At 39.7% G+C, this 18128-nt stretch overlaps 2 long non-coding RNA genes across 2 annotated transcripts in view; both read left to right on the top strand.

Moving 5' to 3' along the window:
• The window catches only part of LOC103154917 (uncharacterized), a 107360-nt gene that overhangs the window by 8450 nt on the left and 80782 nt on the right, over positions 1–18128 (top strand). The window lies entirely within an intron of this gene.
• On the top strand, positions 8449–16320 carry LOC103154916 (uncharacterized). Its single transcript, XR_477987.2, has 3 exons — positions 8449–8669; positions 8770–8816; positions 15760–16320. It is a non-coding gene; the product is annotated as an uncharacterized LOC103154916 (long non-coding RNA).

Genomic DNA, 18128 nt, shown 5'->3' with positions numbered 1-18128 from the left:
GAGGGGCTTTGACTCATAGAGGCTCTTTCCTTTCCTACTGTACAGATGCAGCGAAGGATTCTCACACGTACGTAATTATGAAAGAGCATCAACGCGACACGCACCATCTGATCATTTCCAGCTTAATTACTGAGCAAAGGGCTGCAAAGCCACCAATTTCAGCCAATGCATCGGCTGTGAATATGCCGAGCTTAATAAAATAACGCTGTGGGTTGGAGGGGTATGGTTGCGTGTGTGTGCAGCACAAGCAGGCACTTGCATGCCAGGCTCGGGGCTTTAAACACATCAGGCTGCATGCTAAAAGAACATGCGTTCAGGGGAAATTTATGGAGCCTGACAGCGCCGTGCGAGCGAAGGGTTTTCACCGAACAACGTTTGGAGAGGTGCAATCTGGTATTTATTTGAACGGCCGCACTCACATGTGCGTCTCAGCGTTTGGTGCTCGGAAAATAGCTGATGGGAAATTTGTGTTCCTCAGGACTTTATCCAACGATTGAAACCAAACAGAAATGATGAACAGACAGAACCAAGAAGTCCTACATGGTCCTAATATAAATACTCAGCCTGGCTAAATTACTGACATTAGAGCAGTTTTCATTGGAGGGAGCGAAATACATTTATTTTAACAATACTAAACAACTTCATGCTACGAGGAAAGAGAATATTTATTGGTTTAAATCTGGAATTTCAATTAATCAAACTTAGTTTCGAAGTAATTTTGGTTGCATAAGATCCAGAAATGCAAACCTCTATAAGTGGAATCAGTGTAAAATTTATGAACAATAATACAACAACAGATTGGCACAGACTTTCAGGAACCAACAGTAAGCTTCGGAAAAGTATCCTATAAGTTCGCTGAAAGTAAAACCTAAAACTAGAGACTAACTGACTACTTTGTAAAATTTTCAGGCTCGTCTCTCTGAACCTACAAGTGACTTTCCAGAGCATGGCGTTTACTTTCCCAGATCTTACAGATTACTTCTCTGAACCAGTAACTTACTTCCCTGAACTTTACAGGGTTCTGTCTGGGACTCGCATATATCAGTTATTCCTGAATCCTCTCAATTCTTGGTGCTTTGCAAAGGTTTTGGAAAATAACCTGTAACCCTCTAGAAAGTAAGTTCTAGAGAGTAGCATGGAAGTTGTAGAAAGTAACTAAGTAATTAGGCGGCTCTCCTCTGGCCTCTCCACCTAATAATTCATCAATGTTCCCAAAAATACTTTGTAAGCAACTTGTAAGTTCTGAGAAAGTAACCTGTACTTTTTTTAAAAGTAACTTTTAAGTTACTCGCTGAAACAAAAAAAAATGTCTGAGAACTGATAAACTGAGAAATAATAAAAGAAACCCATTTTGGTTTAATTACTTGGCGCCGTTGCATCTCTCTCACAATCTAAATTTACGCCTCTGCGGTTTCCGCTGTACTTTTCCACAAACGCAGGTGGCCCATCTCTGTAATATTGTTCACTGTGGGAAATGCACAATTGCCTGGAAGATGTTGATACAGCATGTTCTGCTGTACCAAGGACTAAAAACTTTCAGTCACTATCTACTGTCAGGAGTAAACACTGGCGCTGTTTAGATCAGGTTTTCCGTCAGATCAAGGTCTGATGCTAACCCAGTTATCATCACAACCCAACCTGGAAATTCATGTTTACTCTCACAGGGATGTATCGTCAATGTTGATTTTACCAAACTTCAGAAAACAACATGGATGACTTTTTTTTTTTAATGGGCTGTGATTTCTTTCACCCCAAAATCAACCTGAAACCTTCGACACGTGATTGGAAAGTCAAGAGACTCCATTAGATTTGGTGATAATCTATCTCCTGACACTCAGAAAGCTACATGGCATGAAAGCAAAGATATTCCTAGAATGATGGCTGATGATGTTGCATTGCATTCGCAGCTGCCGCCACGGACGCTGTTTGTGCCATTTATTTCTGTCAGTGTTGAGTCTAGTGTAGGTGTTGGTTGTTTCACGTGGAATGAAAACATTTCCTCTTCCTTTCCATTTCACTCTGGAATGAAAACAGAGTTCACACATCCCACCCTGCCCTCCGCCTTCTGTCTGTCTGGCCATCTCCCTGGATGTGTGTGTACATACTCTGTGCTTAGGGTGGAGATTAGGGCTGGTATTAATGGGATGCTACTTGCTGACTGTCCCCCTTTGTCCCCCTCACATTCCTCTCTCCCAAACATACACACTCACATATGCAGCCTCATCTGACCCCTCTCTATCCTACCCAACTTGAACACACAGGCATATGCAATTGTGCACTCTCCCATTTGGTATTGCTTCCCTCCCTCATCCTTCTCTCTCTGCTCAGAGCCTTTGGACATCAGAGCTGGCCTCCACAATCCCTGCTAGCAAGTATTCAGATATGCTAAACCAACAGACAGCCAGGTCTATTGTCATGAAGCCTGAGCTGGAGTGTGCATGTTGGTTTGGCCTGGACGGTAGGTTGGGATAAGATTTTGGCGCTGCTAAATCCCCTCTAATCCCTGAAAAGCAGATGTAAAGCCGATGCCAGGAGCACCTTCAGCAGTCCACCCTCTTTCACCTGCTTTTGTGCACACTGTGTTATGATTGGCACCTGAGCTCTGTGATATTACCAGCAGTGTCTTTTCCTACCAAAGTGACAAGCCTTCCTACACCCAACTGCCAGGAAAAGTAATAGCATTTTCCTGAAAAAAACTAAATTTTAAGATATTAAATGCAAATATCTGAATCTCTAGGAATAAAAGAAGATTTCATTTGCTTTTGTTCTGCTTTAGTGTTTGAAACGATCAAGGAAAACTGGAAAGGTTGAAACCAGTTTACGCAAGATGCACCTCCAAGCTTGCAAGAGATGAAGTAAGTGATGAAGTGGGGGAACATTGAGCCAAGCTGGTTTCTTGTCTGTAGCACAGCCATGTGGCACCAACCAACAAACTAGCCAACTTCCCAATCAACCGACCAACCAACCAACCAACCGACCAACAAACTAGCCAACAAACCAACAAACTAACTAACCTACTAGTAACCAACCAGCCAACCTCTCAACCAACCAACTTCCCAATTCCCACCAATCACTTTATTACAGATATTCACAATCTCAGCTTCTTATGTGTACAAAGCAAACCTAAGCAGATTCATTCTGTCCATAGACTTAGTAAAGTAAAATTCACCAAACTTCATGAGCATATGTTTTTTTTAATGACCTTGACACTGAAGAAGAAAACGTTTGTTGAAACCCATTTGTGGGTTATTAATGTTTAGAGAGACAGTCTACGACTTCAAGCTGCCAAAGTCTGGAGCTTCTCGCTGGCTCCAATCTCAAAATCCAATATGGCTGCTTTGCATATAAAACTCAGTGATAACTGGAGCAAAAACTATTTATTTGCTCTTCTCATGCATCAGATCCCGTTAAAATTTTCACATGTACGGTGTGCTTCATTGCAGTTAATTTGTTTGTTTTTGCCTTGCAAACAACACCAAAACTTTCCCTGAGTACCACTATGGCAGCCCAAATATCAGCAGTGGTACCTCCATCACAGACCATGGATGTAAATTAAAGACTGCTGTTGCTGTTCCCAGAAGCAGTTATTAACAATTATGGTAGTGTTGAGGTTTTTAAGGGCCTTAAGGTAAAAAAATGGTCCCTTTGTACGTTTTTGTATCCCAAAGCCCTCTCTCATCTGCTAATGTAGATTCTCATGGGCCCACAATAAAACCCCCCCAATAAAATCAGTGATTTACATAATAGCAACTGCTGAATGTTGCAGAACCTTTTAGCAAGCTTCCAGTTTGGCAAAAAACAACTTAAAAAGTTTGCGCAAGTGTTCACATAGTCTTCCTGGTGATCTTATCTGGTAATCGTGGTGCTTTCTGGCGCAAAGGTTTCAAATATCAGAGTTTGTAACCGCTTCTGCTGGCGTTTCAGATCTCTCAGACTTTCTGTTGGCTCTTTTAAAACTTGAAACGCTTCCATGCTGCTTGCATCGCATTAACCTCCAGTTCCTAAGCTCTTTTCTGTGAGTAGTTCAGAGGAAAGAGTTAAACCGTGGGGGTGTAAGTGTAACACATACTGCCCCTGCAAATCGACTTTAAACAGGGGAAAGAAAGTCAGAACACGGCAAACGGTTTTGATTTATGGGAGCAGAAACACATTTGATATTCATTTCCGCAGCTGCGGCCAGCTAAAGAAACAGCCCACAAATAGACCCATACTGACAATGGTGCAGTGTAGCCCTCCAGTGTGTTTGTGTGTGTCTCCGAGCCTGCGTGCGTCACTCCTATTTTAGGAATGTTTTGGGGCTCTTTCAGTCGATTTCGCCGCAGATGTTTCTGATTCGCCAAACACACATAATAAGTAATTATTGAAAACACCTTTCGGTTGCCCGGGGTTTGTGTGCTGCTTCGTTTTGTGTAATCGAAGCTGCGGTTTCTCAAAGAGGCACAGGATCCAAGAGTTTATTGAAAGCCAAGAAAATGATCCCACAGTCAGAGTTTCCTCAGAGAAGAAGAGAGAAAAGGGAGCTTAAAGAAAATATTCCCCATCCCACCTCAGTGAAAAGACGCAAAGTGGGAGAAGAGGGAAGGGATAGCAGCCATTTTATCCAATCAGATGGGAAGAAATGAAGAGATTAGCTTGTCAAACCATTTTGAAGGGAGCATTTGCTGTGAAAAAATACGCTGCAGAATCACAAAAACTTACCAAGTATTTCTACAAATATCCTGGTATACTTGAAATAAAACAACATTTGCTCATAGGTAACTTTTCACCTATAAGAGCTTGTTTTGAGTAAATAATTCCTTAGCATTGGTGAGAAAGTGCTACTTTCATTGGCAGATAATTTGACTTATAACAAACGTTTTTCCTGTGTTTAAAGTGAAATGATCTGCCAATGGAACCAGTAGCTTTTCATCAAAATTAAGGAATTATTGACTATCTTGCTGAAAAGTTACTTATAAGTTAATTTTCATCTTATTTCATGTGTACGAAGATATTTCCATTAGAAACTAGACCTAAAGTACTTGGTAAGATTTTGTGTTTTTGCCCCTTTTTTGTTTTGACTTTCTATGTCACACTTAAATGTTCCAGATCATCAAACAGATGTTAGTATCAGACAAAATTAACCTCAGTAAACGCATAATTCAGTTTTCAGATGATGATTTTGTCTAATAGAAGAAATAAAAACCCCACCTAGGCTCAGTTAATTTTTATTAGTAACAACCAGATCTGATTACTCTCAGTCCTGTATAATCAAATCACTTTAAATAGAATCTGTTGGCTGAAATATTTAACAAACCAACACATGGAGCTTCAGGACATCTGGTTGGAAAAGGAAACGCAAAACAATCCATACATGTGAATCTTTGCATTTATTTGCTAAGACTGGTTGTTTGTTTGTTCATGCAATTGCTTTTGTTTGTTTATATTCTTACCAATTGCTAAATACAGTTTTTTAGGAGAAAAAAGAGAGAACGAGAACAGGAAGTGGAACTTCTGAATAAACAGTTTTCATTCACTTCAAAATAAGAGCATGAATATAAATGTCAACTTAGATGTCAAACCTTTTTATCTGAAAGTCTGCAAAACAGGCAAATAAACTGTTGCTTTTATTTAATAAACGTTAATAAAACATTAGCAAAAGTTAGCAAAACACTAAAGCGCTACATAAAAGATTAGCTCCCCTAATTTAGGGGTTTGAATGTGTATGTGAATGGCAAACAGACAGGAGACTGCTCCAAAAGCAGGAAGTGGACTGCAATGCAGGGCATTCTGGGTAAAAACAACCAAAAAAAACCCGCTTGAGCTTAGCGCTAGCTAGAGAAATGGCTTGTGGTATTTCACCAAAGAAATCCTACAACCGTGAAAATCTGACGCCACTCCGTTTTGTTTATATTTTGTGAAGAAGGAAGTTGCGCTCATGTCTTCTTCTGAGGTTTTTGTGTTGTTTACTTAAGTAGTTCTTGGTGCAGTGCTGCCACAGGTGAGGAGGGGAACAGACTGTTCAATTAGTTTGGATAGTTTGACAAAGTGCAGTGTGAAAGCAAAGTGAACCGGAAAATGTAACAAATGTTGCAATTTTGGTCCCCAGTCGGACAAAGTGGAGACAGAAATCTGTATTTTTCCAAAAATACAGATTTCTAAGTTAAAGTGAAGTAAAGGAAACATTTTGCCGACACATCTCCATCTTCCAGTGTCTTAAGTGTTGCATTTTCACAAGCTAGCATGTCTACAAATTGGTGTCTGTGATTCTGTGTGGGCGTCTGACGGCCCGTTGTGTGTGTGGGTGTTTCAGTTCAACGTGTGCATGTCGAAAACGGGACTGACGAGAGAAAAGGAGGGAGAGAAAGAGAGATCGGAGACGGGATGGGGGATGACAGGCTGGATCTGATTACGGGTTGGAATGGCTGGGAGGGTTTGTGGTACACTGCTTTCTCAATAGTACATTCCTGTGTGCAAGCCGAGGCAGGATCTGCAACTACAGGCCGGCCTCTGCCAGAGGGTTAGAAAAAAACAAAAAAGAAAAATGCCTCGTCAGAACAAGCAGCTCAGATTTACTGGGCCCTTGCTAGATAGCAGGATAGAAGATGAGTCACTCACATCCTGCATTGGCCTCTGTGACACCAGAGCAGCGTTTTAACGGGCCTCCTGTGTTACACGAGCGCAGCCGTTATTTTCTGCAGCTCCCAGGCCTGAGGTTGGCGCGGCGGCGTTATTGTTGCTCTGTGTCAGATTTACATGCCCTCAGAAGCTGCCGACACTGAAAGGAGTGACCTTTAAAGAAGGAAGCTGAGTTTTTTCAGAGGCAAACGGGTTCTCATCTGTGTGTGTGTGTGTGTGTGTGTGCCAGTGTGCCAGCAGGAAACGTCAGGCAACTGCACAAACCAGCGCTTTCAAAAGTCAAACAGATGTATGCCAGCGTGACTCCTCTGCTCCGGAAAATTCACAGACTCACCTGCTCGTCTGGGGGAAATGCGAAATGTCACCACCAGGTGCTCGGAGTTGCTTTACAAATTAGACCTTTAAGCGTCGACTGGCTACGTTGCGAAACATCGGTTTTTCCATTTGAGCCATCTGTTTCTTGGGTTAAAAGTCTGACTGGTTGTTTGTACTTGCCAGATTGTTTGCCTCCTTTCCCACCAGATTTGCAGATTTCTCTCTCCTTCTTTTACATGCGTTAAGCACATGTGTCAAACTCGAGACCTGAGGGCCAAATCCGGCCGGCCGCAGCTTTTTATGTGGCCCTCTAGACGTTTGGTGGCCAATATGGAGTTAGACGTTTATCACAATATTTAGTACTGTTGTGATAACGATAAAAAATGACAATTAAAAAGTATGTATAGCTTTTTTTTAGGTAACTGCATCCCAAAACATTCCTGTTTTTAAATATACTGATATTTATTGTTGCTGTTGTTGAAAAAACAGCGGAGAAAATAATAAAAATGTATATATATTTTTTTACATTAACTGAAATTTATTGTGACAAAAAGAAGTAAAAATTCGTAAAAGAAAATTTTCACGATAAATAATAAATGATACGGAAATTGCCTCACTTGATATTCATTTGTAGTTCGTGATCGATGTGGCGAGTAACAAAAAGTCACAGTTACTGCCATGCATAAGTGGGAATATTTGCAAAATGTCTTGCAAATATTTCAAAATTAGCACCACAAATTATGTGATTTAGATTACAAAAAAATCAATGAGAAAAGAGACAAGACACAATAGAAAAATAAAATAAATGAAATTACAAGAATAAAGTCGTAAAATTGTGAGAATAAAGTCAAAATAATACAAGAACAAAGTCTTAATATAATATGAAATATTTTGAAAATTAAGTCGTACAAGTAAATAAATCTAGATATTATGAGAATAAAGTCATAGTATCATGAGAATAGTCCTAATATTTTCTGAATGGAGTTGTACAACAAAATAAGTAATAATATTATGAGAATAAAGTAAAAAACAATTCAAGAATAAAGTCATAATATTACAAAAATAAACTCAAACAAGAGTAAAGTTGAAAGAATACAAGATTAACAAAATGAGAATAAAATCAATATTTAAATAAAAGTCATAACAAAAAGAGAATAAAGTCGCAATAATATGACTATTCTCATAACGACTGTTCTCGTAATATGACTTTATTCTCATAATTTTTTTATTTTTATTTTTTTACTACGGCCTTAATACCTCAATATTGTTTAATTTTCAAAAGTGCTTATTTAATTCACTTCTGTAAGTTTAATCAACACATTTTGACCAAAGTGACCTTAAAAAAACATGCATGATCTTAATGTGGCCCAAAATAAAAATGACTTTGACATCCTCTGCAACATAGCTCCTGCTTTAAGTTCAGCCTTTTAACATGAATCAGAGCATGAAGCAGTGTTTTCCAAACTGCAGGCCGATAAGGAGGCCTTCCTCCCCCATACCAGCGCCGGTCTCCTCCCCATGCCGTGCCAGGCAGCGAATGCTTGTGTGCATCAGGCACCTGGAGGTTAAGGGTCTCATTCAGGCCTTTGTTCCTTTATTTTACTCCTGCCACTGTCGCTGCTGATGGTAAACAGCTCCAAAAGGCTTCTCCTCCTCCTTGACCTGCAGTTTGATTTACAACTCCAAGGAAAACAACGTTAACTTGTCTGCATGCCCTGCCCACCTCTCCCTCTTTGTTCGTAGGTTGTTTACTATTCTCCGTATGGAAAATCCTTCAGGAATGTCGAGGAAGTGGGTGTTTCCTCCAGCAGCCTGATTCTTTTTTCTCTTTTTAATAAGGTTGGATGGAAGGGAACAAGAGATGCAGAGTCAGATTACCTGAGCTGGTGAGGCTCTTTTTAATTATTTTACACTCAGCATCATTTGAAAGGTTTTTGTGTAAAAAGTTAAGCCTCATTCCAGCGACAGAACTGAAGCAAGATGAAACCACTGATACCAGCTTATGTATTTCTGCTCTATCCAGTGACACCAGCCCTTTAGACCTACTTTAATTTTTTTTACAGTACTTTTAAAGTTAAAGTATCTAAGGAATAGTAATCAGAGTTTTCAGAAGTAGATTTTAAAGCTGTGTTAGCTTCGCTAACAGCAGCGGTAGCTAATCTGCCACAGATGTGTTAGCTTAGCTAATAGCAGCGGTAGCTAATCTGCCACAGCGATCACTTATTAATAATCGCAAAATAAACATGTCCTGTTCTTTGTGTCGGAAATGTTAGAGTGTTTTTTTGGTGTTGAATCTTGAAACATTTTGTGGCGTTTTTTTTGTCAGTTGCTATGGCAACGAGTCTGCGTGTAGCTTGGCTGAGACAGAAAGCGAGGGGAAAAAAGCGGTTGAGTTGTTTTCAACGGTTTTATGCTGTGGCGCTCTGCTCTAAATTATTAATACCTCCATCTCCAAGTTTCATTTAGTTAACGGAGTTGTTTTACCGTGGCATGTAAAAGAATCGTCTTTTTGCCCTCCAGCGTCGTGCGCATGTGCTAAATTTCCGGATGTAAACAATAACATGCAGGGGGTGTTTTTTTGACACAGGCATGTAAAAACAAAATGACCCACAACAGACAGGATCGTTTTGTACCCAAGTTTTTTTACTAGTATGTGAAGACATGAAATGGCGATAAGGCAAATCGACCAGAAATCAGTAAAAACTGTTTGACTCTGTTGTCACAGAATCTGACCCTTACGATTTGTTTTCCTAGCTTATGACGTCTCCAGGCACATGTTTAAGTTTTAACCTGTGTTCATGTTTGTTTACTTCCAACTTTTATACCCAGAAGAGAAAAACACATAACATCATAATACAGTTAATTCATGGGTTTCTCTCAGTACGCCGGTATTTTGAACAGGGTTCACAACCTTTCTCGTGCGTGGACGGCATTATTGTGTCGACTCCCGTCTACTGTCATTCCTCCAAACTCAGCAAGGCCCCGTGGAAAGGCTCTGAATCATTTGTGCTAATGAAGGCTTTAGATTTCCATCCAGCTTTCGTTCTGACTGGTGCTGCGTCTGTCTTGACCACTTAAGAGCCTCAGCTGCCCACAAAAATGCCTACAGGGGGATGCCTGCTCCAGACTCCATGTGCTGATGTGTTTATGGGAGTTTGAGGGGCTTGAAAAGAACTCTGTGGACCTCGTCTCCTTTAGTTAACGTGGAGGTATGCAGTATGTGACGGAACCTGGCCTAAAAATAAATTTACTATTGAAGGACTCCCAGGAACATTCAGTCGTACAGCCATGGCAGGGAGGTCGTTTTACGTATCAGGAAGCAATAAAGATAATAGGATCATTATCAGGCTCTAAAATTAATTTAATCTAACCTCAAATTACAAAACCAAAGAACAGGTTTGATATTATTATTTATTGAACAAAGAAGAAGCCAACTACGAAACATGCAAGCAGAACGGCTGTGATTTAGCAGCTTGTTGAACATCTTTAGCAGCACTGGCTCTCCGTAGTTGTTTTCCTACATCGTTGTATTGGACTACTCCTCTTTTGAGCACTGTGTGTATTGATACTGAAATATTGATTCTTCTGATACCAGATCTTTATGCTATAAGATCAATTCTCAAATCTAAGTACCAATGCTTTCAATACTTAAGTGATTTGAGATAACATGTCATTAAAAAGTAACTAAATTATCAAAGTACTTTTGAGTTTAAAATAAATACAATAGACTGATGTCTTGTGTTCTTTTTATGTAGCCAAGATTTGAATTACAGCAATTTTCTTTTGGTTTTAAAAGGGAAATTAAGTGTTTTTGCACAAAGTATCAGTATCAGCTTCAATTTTACTCAGTATGGGATCAGAAGGAAAATCTGTGGCATCGACCATCACTAGTTCATAGACGTTAGCAGGCATTAATGGAGTTGTCTCTGTTTGTCTGCTCTGTTTGGGATCATTGGGCTGCTGATGACCCAGAACTTTAGCTGTTCAGATGACGGTAGAGTACGTTGGTAGTGAGAAGAGCTCAGTGAGTGGTAGGTGCCCAAGTCATTTTATAGGCGCTTCTTTTCCATCTCCCTCTGTAGCTAAAAATAACACTTTACAACTTAGCTAAGTTAAAGCAGGCGTCTATTGCTTCTAAAAACAGCCAAAGTGCTTAAAAATAAGAAAAAAACAACACCCAGTTGGTGTTTGGTAGTACGTTCAGGATGTTTGGTGTCTGGAAAACGAGCCGTTTCAAAAACCTCTAGAATGTAACATCACAAAACAGCAGGCACCGCTTGTTACCTAGCAACCTCAGCAATCTCAGCCCATTACTTAGCAACCCAATCTGAGCCCCAGCATGTTTAGTGAGTTGGTTTTACTGCTGAATGCTCTGTATAATGGCTGCTGGAAAAGACAAGTGTTTTGTTGTTGACTTACCATCCAGAAACCACTTGCTGAATTCTTGGTGATTGTGCAGGAGGCTCCACTTCTGCTGTTCAAAAATGCATGAGATTTGACTTCAAACCTACTTTCCTGTCATTTCATTTTAAAATAAAGGCCAGTAGAGCCAAGCAAATCTTTAAAAGAAAAAAAAAATATCTGACTTAAAATTGGGCCTCTTTCTCTTTAAGAAGCTCCTGCGCTTTCCGACACTCAGCTTTCAGCACGTCAACACAACATGGTTCCTCCATTCAACCTTCAGTAATGCTTTTACTGGCGTTTCACTGAGAAGTAGTTCCTATGATAAATTCAGCAGATCCGCAGTTCCACCAGTTGTTTGCTAAGTGCTGCTGCCGCTAGTCTGAGGGGCGGACGAGGAGCTACGTGGGAAAGGATTTCTCAAATAGGCATGAACAAATCAAAACAATACAAAAATAACTTGATAATATGATATAAAGCTCACAAAAGTCAACCTTGCATAATACCCCCCTTTATAGTTCAAGAGGTTTAGCGGTTCGTTTACCCAAACGCCCTCAAGTCCACTGAGCTCACAGGTAACAATTACAGCCACCACCCAATTAAATGACACATGTACGCATGCACACACACACACACACACACACGCACATGCCAACATCTAAGCTCCTTTGTCCTGACCCTGACCCCACTATCCACTGTATCTCTTCAGGCTCCTCCTCAAGAGTCCCTCAGATAAGATTACAGGCCTGGCTGATAACATGAAACACTTTGGATTGATTCTGGAGCAGGCCGCTCAGGTTTGTGTGTCGGTGCGAGGTGGTGGGTTGGAAAGTTCACCACCCCAACACACACTCTCCAATTCAGCTTGACTGGCTGTGACACACCACCATACACTCATCTCCCTGTTTGTGTTTTAGTCTAGATTACAGGCTGTATTGTTTTCCTCATCTGCCAAAGCCAATTTGCAGTCGTGTACGCGGTTATAGCCGAGTGTTTAACCCTATCATCTGTTGGGTCACAGCCTGTTCATCCGTGACATACACACAATTCCGTCCCGGCAATTCGGCTGGCCAATTATGGGGGTTTTATTATTCCAAAACAAACCTAAACTCACAATTATACCTTCTCAGTCTTTAATAGCGAGGCTGGGATTCACATTTCAAGATGATGTCATTCATATCAGACTTTCCTCTCCAGGTTTTTGTTTCACTTCACGTGTTGCTGTGGTTATGTACAGCTGTCTGTTTTTACAAGCAAGTTGGAGTTATGTTTTTTAACCAGAAGCATAACTGGCTCCAGTTAACAGCCACAAACCGTCGAAGGAAGTGATTTCTTCTTGCCTGAAGGGTATTTTTAACCAAGTATCCCGTAAACACTGGTAATAAAATAGAATCACTATTTTGAAGATGTTAATTCATTTTTGGCCTAAAAATATCAAAACCTGTAGTTGATTTTTGGTGCATTTCTCTTACCAGAATTATAATTCTCATAGCTGTTGATTCAACCTCAACACCATAGCAGCAATTTTATTCCTTGCAACAAGTTTTAAATGGTTTTAGACTTGCATCAATTGCTTCAATAGAGTTATCTGCTGTTTCATGATCCTATTATTTCATGCTAGCCAAATCAAACTACACTTCTGAATATTGTGTTGTCATTTCCTATAGACCCGTTGGATGTTATTGTTTAAATCTGGAAAATTTGTGCATGCGCACAACAACGGAGGGCAAAAAGACAATCCTTACATGCCACCGATGCCATGTAAAAGAAGTGTTTGAACAATCCCGTCAACAAAATGAAACCTGGATGGAGGTGTTGGTATTAGTTTAGTGAAGTGCGCTGCAGCAAAGGAAAACATAATGCAGAAAAATCTCTGAAGAACAACTCAAAACCACCATTCTTTTTTCTCGCTTTCTGAGTCGGCTACGCTACATGCAGACTCATTGCCATAGCAACTGAGAACAACGCCACTAACGTATCAGGATTCAACACCAAAAAAAACACTCAAACATTTCCCGAGCAAAGAACCAAACATTCAGTCTGTTACAGTCTTATGTTTTTAGGCTTATTGTTTATTTTGCAATTATTCATAAGTGATAAATAGATTAGCTACCGCTGCTATTAGCTAATCTAACACAGCTGTGGTAGGTTAGCTACCGTTGTTATTAGCTAATCTAACACGGCGGTGGTAGATTAGCTAAAGACCTGCTCTACTGATAATCTGTGAGAGTTGGTGTGGAGGTAATCTTTTTTTAATTATTTGATCTGAACCTAAACACTCCAAATTCCACAGCACATGTACTGCTTACAGTTGTCAAAGTCAAGCTAGCATAGCTGAATTACTTTCCCTCTCCTTCGCTAATGAAAGTAGTTCATTAATGAGGGAGAAAAAGTTTAAAGAAACAGAAACAGAAAAGGTTTTCTTAATTAAAACTTTTTCTGACTTTGTTACTTAGTTGTAGCATTGACAATAAGTAACAAAGCACTGTGTCCCTTTTTCTTTTATATATCAGGCGTACATTAAGATTTAGTGCGCTAAAAACATGATAAATCCATTTTATTAAATTGTCAAACTATTATGTCAGGACTTTTCATTTTGATGAAACTGACACTTTGACAAAGTAGTATTAACAAAGTTGCTAACTTTCTGATGTTTCAGAAAATCATCATCCTTTCAAAATCAATGAAATGAGTATCCCCTTATTTCAAAGTTTAGTACAAATTAAATGTGATATTATTTTCTGTTTTAAAGAGAATTTAAGAGCAGCCAGCAGAAGCTGAAACTACCTTCATAAGTAAGATGCCTACTTAGCCACTCTTACGCTGAGTGCTAACAGATGAGCCACATACCGGTGTGACAGGCCTGCTTCCATAAAGTGAAGCAGTTCTGTGATCTCCTGCTGCAGACGGGTGGGATTCTTGTACAACATCTTTTTCTGCAGGAGTGCTGACAGACAGGCAGATTGGAAGATGGGGGGTCAGATTCCTCAGACACAATCACACAACTGAGATTGTATCAGAACCCTCAAAGATGCCTGATCCACACGCCAATTAGACCCGATCTCTCATCGTTTTAAATGTGGGCCATCAATAAAGTTCATTCAAAACACTACTGTTCTGGTGTAAAAGCTGCCCTATTAGGCTGACTTGAACAGATTAGGATAGGTGTATGGAGATTTTTTTCACAAAATCATTCCTGGATAATGAGATTTCAGTTTGCTGGGTTCGGCCTATGAGCTGTTTTAGGGCCTCTTGTTACTTCAAGTCCAAATAAGCTGCTCCTAGCCACGCCCTCTACTCAACGTTTACTGTTGCAAGTGAAAATGGCTGCAAATGGATGTGCAAATATACAACTGTACTTCTTTGAAAAGCAGAAGTGGAGCCTTCTGCACAACCAACAAGAATGCAGCAAGTGGTTTCGGGATGTTAAGTCAACAACAAAACACTTGTTTCTTCCAGCAGCCATTGTACAGCTCATACAGTGATAAAATCAAGGAAGTTATGGACAACCCTTACCATGAGTCTCTTTCTGAGATTGTCTTGGGATATTGGTGCCTTCAGTCAGAGGCTTTTTCAGGTTCGCTGTAATACAGACCGGTACAAGAGATCATTTCTGCCAACAGCCTTCTACAATAACTCTACCATCTACAGTAACTCTTTGAAGAATCTGAATTAATATGAGCTACAACAACATTAAATTCCCTTTGGGATCAATAAAGTATTTTTGAATTTGAAAACCAGCTGAGCAAATGTGCTGCAGTTTAGCTCCGGTTGCTAGGTAACGGGCGGAACTCAGCTCCGGTTGCTAGGTAACGGGCGGAACTCAGCTCCGGTTGCTAGGTAACGGGCGGAACTCAGCTCCGGTTGTAAGGTAACGGGCGGAACTCAGCTGCGGTTGCTAGGTAACGGGCGGAACTCTGCTGGAGTTGCTAGGTAACGAACAGTGCCTGCTGATATATGGAGTTACATCCCTTAGGTTTTTGAAAAGACAAATTTTCCAGACACTAAAAAACATTAATTTATTGTCAAGAAACATCTGGGTGTTTTTTAAGCACTTGGGCTGTTTTTAGAAAACCGAAATGGAAGTACAAAATATGAATTTTGAATAATACGTCCCTTTTAAGACCTGTGTATAAAATGTTGTAACACAGCCAGTTTGACCTCTGATCTCCTCCGAAATGTCCCACGATACAGTGGAGGTTCCAGGGGAAGTGCAGTTCAGGTTCATTGTGTTTCCAGCATGCCACTTCCACAATGGCATGAAAGACGCCTTGCAGTGTGAAATGCACGAAAGAGGAAACCGTAGCAGCTGGAGAACACTAAGCAATGCCGATTTCTACCGCAAAGACAAAAAATAGTTTACTTTTGTTTTGCTGCGTTACAACAATAACAACAAGCGTTTGTCACAATGGTTTTCCTCCGTTCCAGATCTGTCATATTCACAGAGAGCGAGTGTTGGGACTGGTTTTCAACAAACCATTCACAGCGGGCCCTCGCTTTCTGCTTACGTCACAATGACTCAGGCTCTTCCGGCTATTTGTTGGAATACCGACTGGATCAATGAGAAGCAAAGAGAGGAAGCTGGAAAACAAGACTGAACGGATATTTTTCTATCCCAAAGCTATAAATGACCCGATTACATTTTTATGCATTTGTATTTTTATGTTTTCTACTGGCAAACTTTTCTTCTTCAATAGAAATCTATATCTCGACACCAGAAAAGGAAACGTAATTAAGACCCTCATACTTGTAATAATAGCATTAAAACATGTTACAGAAACCATCTTATAAGATTTCTAGGGTCAGAGGTTGACTGGAAGTGATTAATGTTGTTTTTTTTGGAAAAACACAAAATTTTACCAAGTATTTTTAGTCTAGTTTCTAAAATTTCTTCATACACGTGAAATAAGACACACTAACTTATATTGGAAGAAATAGGAGCTTTTTAAGTAAATAATTCCTTAATATTGATGAAAAATAAGTTTTAAGTGAAATAATCTGCCAGTAGAACAAGACTGTTTTCCCGTATTCTAAATTAAAATTTCTTCCTTCACTGGCAGATTATTTCACTTATAACTAGCACTTTTCCATCAATATTAAGGAATTACTGACTCAAAACAAGCTCTCACATGTGCTGCAAAAGTTATTTGAAAGTCAGTTTTGTGTTTTTTAAAATATACTAAGATATTTGCACTAGAATACTTGGTAAGATTTTGTGTTTTTGCAGAGGACTGAGGCTCTAAACTAAATTTTCCATGACAATAAAGAGTACAAAATGCTAAAATAAATGTGTTTATGACAATTAATAGACATTTCATATGTAGGGTATTTCTCCTTTTATGAATGAAAGCCAGACAAAGCTTATGACCCTAATAGTTTTAACTGAACCTGATGCATAAAATAAAAAGATAGAAGTTGGTTCTGCTAAAAAAAAAAAAAAAAGCAAGACAAAGTTCAAATCTGAGCTTTAAAAGGTCGTAGAAAGCTGACGGCTGCTTTTGAGGTTTGATTGATTAAGGCAAATAAGAGCACAGGGTGTTTTTATGGCTGAGTCATCCTCCATCCGCTAGCCGCAGGCCTGCTCACGTCTCCCACCATAACCAGTAAAGTCAGTTTTGCTCCCATCATGTGACGGTTCTGCACACACACACACACACACACACACACACACACACACACACACACACACACACACACACACACACACACAATAAAAGTGTGGGTAAACCAGAGGTGAGAGCGAAGCTGGAAGCAGACTGTGGACGTTGAAGTCTTAGATGTGGTGAGCTGGACGTTGCAGAGCTGCTTGTTTACATGTTTGTGGGCTGACTTACAGCGAGAGCAAGCTGTCAAGCTGAGCAAAACATTTAACAGGCAACAAAGCACGACTACACGGAGATCCTGTGTAAAAAAACACAACAGAATGAGTCAGTTAACCTCTTCCAAGCTAGAAAATGTAGCATTGTCTTCAGAAGTAAAGAACAAAAGACTCCCTGAGTCGAGTCTGTTTAGATTTTTAACATTAAAGTTAAATATAAAATTAAATCCATTCGTCACAAGCATAAATCTGATTAATTTGGGGCTTTTAATGGATTCTTGGAACAGTTTTTTTCCAAGGGGGGATGATTCAGTTATTTTTACATGACATTAAAAACAATAATTGGGTTTCCTTTAGCAAGTTTCACCTCATCCACACACTTTGTGCAGCCTTCCACAAACTTCTGCCGTAACTGTGGCTAAATATTTGAATACTCCCCTTGTTGGAATTGGTAGCGTTTATTTGGATTGGTGTTTTTCCTGGCGCAGACCGGACTTTTAATCATAGTTCATACATTTTCCTTTAGGTTAAAATAAGACTTTGAGGAGGCCATTACAGAAGCTTAATGTTAGCCTGTTTTATCCCATCTGAATGTGTTTTTGTATAATTGTCCTGTTGTGTTTAACTGAACCCAAATCTGACCATCAAACTTGTAGGAAGCAACGTAAAATCGGCTAATATGCTAATAGCACTTTTGCTAACTCTGAAAACGTTTAGCGCTCATAGCTTCCACTAGGAGCGCTAAAGAACTAATTTTCTTGGTTGTTTAACTTTCAGTTGAATAAAGTTCAGTGTTGAAGTTTTATTTAAATCAAATTCTTCAAGTAGTAAATGAGAACAAGGTATAAACATAAATAGAATATCTAATGCACATGAGTCAAACTCGAGGCTCCGGGGCCGAATCTGGCCCGCCATAGCTGTTTATGTGGCCCTCTAGACTCTAAAGGGACACATAATTAAAACAGTCAAGATAACATTA

The sequence above is a fragment of the Poecilia formosa genome, unplaced genomic scaffold (assembly GCF_000485575.1).
Source record: "Poecilia formosa unplaced genomic scaffold, Poecilia_formosa-5.1.2 Scaffold406, whole genome shotgun sequence".
In the NCBI taxonomy this organism is placed as follows: domain Eukaryota; kingdom Metazoa; phylum Chordata; class Actinopteri; order Cyprinodontiformes; family Poeciliidae; genus Poecilia; species Poecilia formosa.
This window is presented reverse-complemented; position numbering and strand designations above follow the sequence as displayed.